At 48.1% G+C, this 8,952-nt stretch overlaps 1 long non-coding RNA gene across 2 annotated transcripts; it reads left to right on the top strand.

The window, feature by feature from the left end:
* On the top strand, positions 1–8,789 carry LOC126507957 (uncharacterized). 2 transcript variants are annotated; one of them, XR_007593670.1, is made up of 3 exons: positions 1–427; positions 1,060–1,243; positions 2,887–8,789. It is a non-coding gene; the product is annotated as an uncharacterized lncRNA (long non-coding RNA). The 2 variants fall into 2 exon arrangements; XR_007593671.1 differs by lacking the exon at positions 1–427 and adding an exon at positions 556–668.
* The last annotated feature ends 163 nt before the right edge of the window (positions 8,790–8,952 follow it).

Genomic DNA, 8,952 nt, shown 5'->3' with positions numbered 1-8,952 from the left:
ATGTGGCTGGTTTTCCCATCACCACACAGACTCAGGCTAGATGGGGAGACCTGCTGGGTTAAGCTTAGAGCACGTGAACCGTAAAGGTGGCCTGGACCTGGGCGACAAGGTTAGAAAGGGCAGAGACTGTGCATTCTGGAGGTGGTTTGTCCACGGAAGAGAAGAGGCTCACGGATGAGCTAAGTGTGCCTTTGGCTGCAGCCCTCCCTGCAGTCAGGAAGGCTGGCTGTGTAAGGGTAAAAAGGCAGTCGGGTCTGGTGCGCCCCCTCCCTGCAGCTCTGAGGCAGTGAATTCCAACAAAGGCTCTGAACAGTGAAGGAGAAGCAGAGTGAGAAAGATGGGTGACCAAGGCGGCAGGCTTGAGGACTCCGAAATTGTTCAACAGTTTCGTGGGAGATTGACACATTCTATCCAGAGGGGAATCCCGGTAAGCAGGAAGATAAACAGCTCAAACTAGGTTCAAGAAGTCCGTGAAACTGACCCCACCCCCATCCCCAGTAAGTAAAAAAGCTCAGATAAGTCAACCTGAAAGAGAGCTCTGAGACCAGACTAGCTACCTGGAAGAGCGTTAGACCAGTGGGGTTGAAAGGGACACCCTCCAACCCGCAACCTGTTGAGCTGCTTGTGGGCCCTGCGTCACTCTGTTCCCAGCTTCTGAGAGCTGTCAGGTACTGGGGTGGGCCTTGGTGAGGCAGCTGTCTTTGAGTCATTTCTACTCCGAGTAACCCCTCACCTGTATTCCTGTACGCAATCCCGATAAAAACTCATTGGTTCATCAAATTGGACTTTGGTTGTATCCGTACTTTGGTCTGTTTGGGGGCTCCCTATCCCCAGGAAAAGTTCAGTCACACAACAGGGATACTCTGGTCATGCTCTGACTGCCACGGTACCCCCGTCCCTGGGCTCATGGCTGGGTCATGCTGGAAGTGTGCTCCTTTTGCGTTGCAGCACACATACACATACACACACACACCCTCTTTACCTTCATTCCTGCAGGGGAGTTTCTCGGGCCAGCGGGGCCTGGGCTTGTCTAAACCAATTCCCCACGCTTGCTTGCAGGCTTGGGTGGAGGCAGAGAAGAGGGACTGTCCTAAGCTCATCCTGAAAACAGACTCCTGGGCTGTGCCAAGGGCTCCTGGGGCATCTGTGGGACTTCATCAAAGCCACTAGAAGACCTGTGTCCTGCAGCTGGGTGCTGCTCTACAGAGTGGAAGCCATCATACTGTGGCGTGGCCACAGGAAGGTGAGGACACAGTGAGGTGCTTGCAATGACTGGGTTCAGTGCGGGGGAGGTGGGGCTCCTTTTTTCTGTGATCTTGAGGACTAGCCAGTGCCCCTGGACCTCTAAGCAGAGTGGTTTTTGCCTCACAGCCCTGGTGGTTCTGCCTCCCAGCCTTGGGACAGCTGTTGCCTCCTGCCTGAGGCACACGGCGCAGAGAATGGGAGCTAAGGCCACCTCCATGGAGTTTGGTCTGAATTACTCCCTTCCTCCCTCCCTCTGTTTCTTCAGAAGGACTGGCTACATCCTTCTGAGAGGAAGGCCCCAAAACGTGAACGAACACTGTGGTTAACAGTACAGCCCAAGTGTCCCCATAAACTCCGCCCTCCTGGGCAAGTGACCTTTCTGTGCCTCTGTTTTATCCACTGCATGATGGGAATGCTCAGGATAGCTGCTTCCCAAAGAGGCGGGTGAGGTATGGAGCATGCAAGAGTCTGCAAACCATGCCTGTCAGGTGCCAAACAAATAGCACCCCAGGGGCTGGGAGTGTGGCTCCGTGATAGAGCACTTGCCTCTTTTGCCCGAGGACATGGGTTCGATCTCTAGCAGGGCTGGTTAGGTCCTCCCACCCCACCCCACCAGACACAAGCTGGACTCCAGTGGTTCTCAAACTTTCTAATGCTGTGACCCTTTAATACAGTTCCATATGTTGTGGTGGCCTCCAACCATAAAATTCTTTTTGTTGCCACTTCACAACTGTAATTTTTCTACTGTTATTAATCATAATTTAAATATCTGCTTCTTGGGGTATTGTAGGTGGAGGCTGCTCATTTGTTTCCTGGCTGCCTAGACCCGAAATAATCTCACAGAAACTGTATTAATTACAATACTGTTTGGCCAACGACTCTAGCATATTTCTAGCTAACTCTTACATCTTGAATTAACCCGTTTCTATTAGTCTATGTATCACCACTAGGCTGTGAGTTACCGGTGCCGGCATGTTACTCCTTCGGCAGCTACATGGTGTCTCCCTGACTCTGTCTTCTTTGCTCCTCTATCTCGGCTTAGAATTCTCATCTCGCTCTATTCTGCTCTGCCATAGGCCCAAAGCCAATTCTTTATTAACCAAGGGTAATAAAACATAATCATAGCATACAGAGGGGAAATCCCACATCACCTCCCTTTTTCTGTCCTAAATAAAAAGAAAGGTTTTAACTTTAACATAGTGAAATTACATATAACAAAACAGGTACCAAGCAAGAATTATAGTTACAATATTTAGTTCATTTCCATTTGACAAATTAAGGAAAATACTCTATAATTTATCCTATCTTCATGAGTCTAAAGTTTTATATCTAATTTATCCTTTATCATAACTAAGGGAAACTATAAGTATCTTTCTTTAACTCTTCAAAGATTTTAGAAGGATATAATATTACCCAAATTAACAGGAAGTGTATTCTAAGCAACTTCCAAAACTCTAGAATTGACAGAGACATCTTGCTGCCTGGACAGTCATCCAAAGTTCTTCTATAACATTGGAGCATCCGTCTTCAGTCTACAGACCCATAGTATCTGGCAGACTTTTCCATGAAGCAGGAAATTTCAAAGACAGTTCTGTCTATATTGGCAGTTTGCTGGTCACTTTTTTTTTCTGTGTCCTGCAGGATGCCTTGCAGACTCTTTCATGAAGGAGAAACCTTGAAGGACTGTCTCACCTTCGTTAGGCAAGTATAGCAGTCATTTCTCTGTGGGTCCTGCTTGTCCAGTTTATACAGCATACTGCCAAGCAGTCCGGGCAAGAGCAGTTTCTTGCCTAAATGATTAGCCTTGTCACATTAAAGGCAAATTCCATAATGAGTTTTTTTCAATACCCATCAACCTCTCTGAAGTAATTGGTGCTGCCAGAAGCAGACATGCCTCACTATCATGAAAAGTCCTAAGTTCTTAAAACATTTTAAATGCCATATTCTGTATGTCTTTGAAAGATTTCAAGAATATCTATCTATCTGAAATATAGCTCTGTACATCTAGAAAACCTAACATGACTACAAGCTTGACTATTATAGATACCTATCTATTAACCTCTGTTTCTTAATTATACGTTACATTTTTAAATGAGCTACACAAACAAAATACCTTAATCAAGAGCAGAAATATACATATAACAAAATTGAACTAAAATTTGTATCAATAAACCAAGATCCATACCAATGCAAAGTATTCATCTCTATAGCATATCTTCCTTTAAATGTAAACAAACAAACATAAACAATCATTCAGAAAATTTGGGTGTTGTTCTCTAGACTACTTCCTGATTGGGGGCACTGTTAATCAGGTCTTTCATGGGGTATCCTGTGTGGTGGGTCCATCTCAGCCAGCAGTCCTGAAGCTGTAATGGATGTTGGACCATCCGGCTATTGCTTCAGTGGGTCTTGTTTGATCAAGCCACATTAGCCGGTAAGGAATCCACAGCTTTATGTCCTCTGTGGAAACAAAAACAGAACCTCTTTTCCAAAGCAACGTATCCTTAGACCCAAATTTTGAAGCCAAGATACCTTTAAAATATATATGTTAGTTTAGCTTAGCAGTCCATACAATGAAATGTCTCTCTGAACTTAGCTCATTCATAGTCAAAAAATTCATATACATAATCCAGACTCTCTGTGTATTTTTATGTTTATGTAGCTTATTTTTCTTTACTCCTTTATTCTATGACTATCTGTATTCTTTATATTACTTTTACTGTCTCTTTAAAGACTTTGTTTTAATTTTTTAAAACCATTTACTTTATTTTTATAACTATTTTTTAATCTCTCTCTCAAGCCTATGTACATTTTTTAAACACACTGTGACCCATTTAGAGGTTTATTTTTATGTGAATCTGTCTTTATTGCGTATATGTAATCATTTTCTGATCAGGTACACTTTGTTTTTTTAATGCTAAGAGGGTGTGGCTAGGACCAACTCCATGGCCCTGCCTTTTGGCTCTGCCCAGTCCAACATGGCAGAGGCATGTTCACTGCCTCTGAGAGCCATGCTCACTGCCCCAGATCCAGGGTGATAGAGGATCTATATCGCTATTAAGCAATTTGTAACCCATTGCTCACAGACCCCATTTAAGTGCTTGGCCTCTTGAAAGAGCCAGAGCTTATGCAACTAGCACAAACCAGGAAGCCCTCCCCTAAAGAAGCCTGCAGCCTTTGCGGCCATGGCTGAGTCAGGAAGACCTCTCTCAAAGGAGGCATACTTCTGCCTGCTGCCAGCAAACAGAGTCCACACCCCTCCCCCCCAAAATGCAGCTACCAAAAAGCTTCGCTAAACTGCCAAACTTGTGTTTATTCGTGTCTAGAATTGCTTTTCAAGTTTTCTCAGGTTTTATGTGGCTGTAGTCAGCCCACATTGGCACTCCAATTTGTAAACGGAGGCTCTTGTTTGTTTCCTGGCCACCCAGACCTGAATAATATCCCAGAAACTATATTAATTAAAACACTGCTTGGCCTATTAGTTCAGGCTTCTTATTAACTAACTCTTCCATCTTAAATTAACCTACTCCTATTATTTTATATTTTACCACGAGGCTCATAGTTTACCCATAAGGTCCTGACAGGCATCTTTCTCCTTTCGTGGCTACATGGCGTCTCTCTGACTCCGCCTTCTTTCTCCCAGAGTTCAGTCTAGTTTTCCCACCTAGCTCTATTCTGCCCTGCTATAGGCTGAAGCAGCCTCTTTATTAACCAATGATAATAAAACATATTCACAGCATACAGAGGGGAATCTCACATCATAAGATGAACTTCTATTATTCAGAGAAAACTGGATGTGGTGAGCAGAACTGTAATCCCAGCACCACACCCAGGAGCAAGGAGATGGGAGGGTTGCTATGTGTCCAAAGCTAGCCTGGGCTAATATACATAGTTCTAAGCCAGCCAGGCATTCATAGACCCTGTCTCCAAATTTATTAATTATAAATTTTAAAGCCAGAGGCCATGAAGGACAGCAGGCATTATTCACAAGCCAGCATCCTCACCTCGGGCTGCAGGCTGGGTTTTGAGGTCTGGCCAGTCCCATGGGACAGAGTTCTTTGAAATGGCAGGATTGGCCAAACCGAGTAAATAAATTTCAAAGCTTGAGCCTGAAGTTATTTTATTCTTCTACCTGTTCCTCGGAAATAGACTCTCTGGAGACTTCTGAAGCTGGGGCTCCCTCAAGGGAGTTCGTGGACTTTCTCAGAATAGTCCACACCCAGACACCGCCATGTTAGCTCTGACCACCTAGGGATTAATCAGCAGAGCCACCAGGCTGTTACCCAGCAAGCAGGGTGCTTCAAACCCAGGTGATCAACAGCAGTGGCTAGAGGATCTATTTCTCCTCCTCTTCGTCCCCAGGGATGGCTGCCTGGCACCGTGAACTCTGCCAGCTTTCTGTGGGCGCCTTGAGGAGAAAGCCCACAGAGAACTGGGATTGGGGGTGCGGGGAGAAGCAGGTCCCGAAGTGAGCTCTGAGGAGAAGACAGAGAGGCCTCAGTCTCATTTCTCTCTGAGTCTTGGCTCACCTCAGCATATTAGAGATCGATGCTGTTGTAACTGATGCAGACTGTGCAAGGGCTGGTTCCAGACAGGCACAAGCTCATTTAATCCTCATAACTCCCAGAAGAACCAGGCCTTCTATCTGGGCTTCCAGATGAGAGGAGGGAGATGAGGAGAAGTAAGATTGCTCTTCAGGATTGCCTAGCTGTGGGGGAGCTAGAGCTGGCACCTAGGGCGTGAGCTCTGCCAAACTTTCTACTTTCTCAGTGGACACAGCAGCAGCGTTTACAGAGTCCCTGCTATGGGCCAGGCGGTTACGGGAACCCTGTCGCTGGTCCGCTAGTCAATGAAAAGGAGCAGTTTGGTCCAAAGGGCGGAGTACAAGACACAAAAGAGAAGACGGAACCCAGGTCTGCCCCTCTGGGACAAGGAGGGTGAGCAGAGCAGCGGCAAGGCAGCTGGTGACCCGTTTCGGATTCCCCGTTCTTTCTTGTGATTGCTGTGCACGGATTTTGCTCGATAATAAACGGTACAGCAATCCTCTGGCTCCCTTCATCGCCGGTACTGTGCTGAATACTTTCCGTCTGTCTTGAGTCTTGGAGGTACCCTTTCCTCAACCGCTCTTTACCAAGTCACCGACATCAGACGTGTGGCTGTGAGGCTGTGCAGTACACAACAGGTTCTGGGGTGTGGCAGAAACATGCGTGTCTATTCCAGACTGAGACAGGATGGGCCTCTTGTCACGTACATGACACCGTTACTTGTTATGTACATAACACCGTCACTTGTCATGTATGTGACACCATCTTGGGCTGCTCATAAAGTTCTTCCAATGCCACTTCCAAACAAGCCCTAAAGCCTAGCTCTCGTCACCCCAACCTATCCCAGTTCAGCTGCCACCATTCGACAGCAAGATCAGGTGCTGGGCTCTGGGCTCTGTTCTCCCTTCCCTCCCCAGCAGCCCTGACCCCAGCTTTGCCTGGCTCCTTACCAAGGCTCTCTTTGTTAGGGAAGGGCAAGCAGCTGGCCCTGGAGTGGCATAGACTTTCCAAAGGCTCAGAGGCTACCCCCACCGCCTCCTCAGTTGGCTCACCCACAGGGGCAGTGTTCCGCTCTAACCACCAGGACCAGCTACCAACTCTGTAGTCCCTGTGCCTGTTGAAACGGTGCAAATAGGTCAGGCCTTACCCATCTCCAGCACCTCCCTCCTGTTCCCAAGGAGACCACACTAGAGAATCCTGCCTCCTGACTGCTGAGGCGGTTCTCTGGGTGCCCTCCCAGGCCATGACGTTCACCCTTCTCTGGAGATCTGTAAGAAGTTCTTTTAGTGGACGATGCCTTGGTCTGTGGCCTTGGTCAAGTTAAGCAATAGTGTAGCCACTATTTATATTTTCCGTGCGTATGTGGTTATAAGCCTAGCTACGTGTGGGCACTCCTGTGTCCACATGTATGTGGAGACCCAAGGCTGACACTGGGTGTCTTCCTCAGCGACTCTTCACTTTATTCGTTGAGGCAAGGCCTCTCAATCGTACCCAGAGCTAACCTGTCTGGCTAGTCTAGCTATCCAGCTTGCTCCGGTTTTCCTCCGTCTCTTCCTGGAGTTGCAGGTGGGCTGCCACACCCAGCCGGTATTTACATACTTGTGTAGCAAGCTCTTCATCCACGGAGCCATCTCCCCAGCAGCCCCTGTAGCCAATATTTTAAAGCCAACCCCCAGTAGCTTCCTTCAGACTTAGAATAAAATCCAGCCAAACTGGGTATGATGGCACACACCTATGATCCCCCCCACACACACACACACGGGTTGCTGAGGCAGGAGGATTACTATGAGTCCAAGCCTAGCCTGGGTTTCTCGCAAGGCTGTCTTAGGCTACTCTTCTCATCCCTGTGACAGAATAGCAGACTAAAGAGACTTAGTGAAGGAACGCTTTGTTATGACTCACATGGGAAGGAGGCCACTTCACTACTGCATGCACTGTCGTGGGTGTGGGGGAACGCCGAGGAGCACCGTGGGGGCGGGCAGGAGAGATGAGGGTGCCGAAGTGAAGCGATGAGAGCAGTGTGAAATTGTAAGAAAGCAGAGAGGAGACCGGGTGCGTGCCTGCCAGGGGCTAGCAGTCTCTGCACGTGGAAGAGGAACTGATCTTGCTGGCAGGAGGACATTGGTCCACACATGGGAAGCGTTCAGGGCTTTGGACAAGGGCTGCTACCTTTGTGTCAAAGCGGCCCCAGAGGGTAAGTAAGGACTAATGGCTTGCTTGGTAACCTCTCTGCTCCCAACCTGTTCGGCATCTCTCCCCATCCCTAAACACATGAGAGTTTCGTGCCTCCAGGCCTCCTTAGGCTTGGCAGGAAGGCAAGCCTCTGCCAGGCTTTTGATGGCATCCTTGATAACAGGGCTGGGAGCCAGAAAGAGAAGCCAGGAGTGGGAATTGGGCCCTGCCTTGGCCTCTGGCTTCTCTGAACTGGCTCTGTCTTCACCAGCCGATTCTGGTGAGAGATTCTGGGAAGCAGGATGTTGCTGAGGCCAAGTAAACTCTCAAAGGCCTGGAAGGAGTCAGGAAGCAAAGGGCAGGATGCCCTGCCTGCCCAGCTTCTCTCTGCCTTGTAGAAAAGGTCTCTGATTGCTCTTCTCCAGGGCTCTGTGGTCCTTGCTACTCCCAGCCACTCTGGTGATCAACATTTACGATGTTGCTCTCCCCAAACCCTGGGATGATGGTGGGAGGGAAGTTCTCTCTCTGGTGGTCCAGAGGGGATTGGCTTTAAGCTGCAGAGGCAATCTTTCCGGGTATTGGAATTGTTCTACAAACAATGCGGGTTGGGGCACTGCATCGTGAAGATGACTCCGGTTCAGAGCCCTCAGTGGCCCCAGGTTGGGCTCCCAGAGCCTGCAGATCACAAAGGCCTGTAACCCCAGTTTCAGGGGATCTGATGCCCTCTTCTGGACACTGTAGGTACAAGGCACTCACGTGGTGCACTTTACATACCTGTAGCCAAAACACCCCGTGCACATAAAATAAAATAAACCTTTTTAAAAATCGGAGGAACCAGGGAGATGAGTCAAAGGGGAAGCCCACTTGCTATATAAGCATGCAACCTGCATTTGACTCCCCAGCCCCCACCTAAAAAGCTGGGCATGGTTGCATGTTCCTAAAACCCCAACATAGGTGGACAGAGACAGACGAATCTGAGGCGTTCACTGGC

The sequence above is a fragment of the Alexandromys fortis genome, unplaced genomic scaffold (genome assembly GCF_014885135.2).
Source record: "Alexandromys fortis isolate MF-2015 unplaced genomic scaffold, M_Fortis_MF-2015_v1.1 scaffold_26, whole genome shotgun sequence".
NCBI classification, from domain to species: Eukaryota; Metazoa; Chordata; class Mammalia; order Rodentia; family Cricetidae; genus Alexandromys; species Alexandromys fortis.
This window is presented reverse-complemented; position numbering and strand designations above follow the sequence as displayed.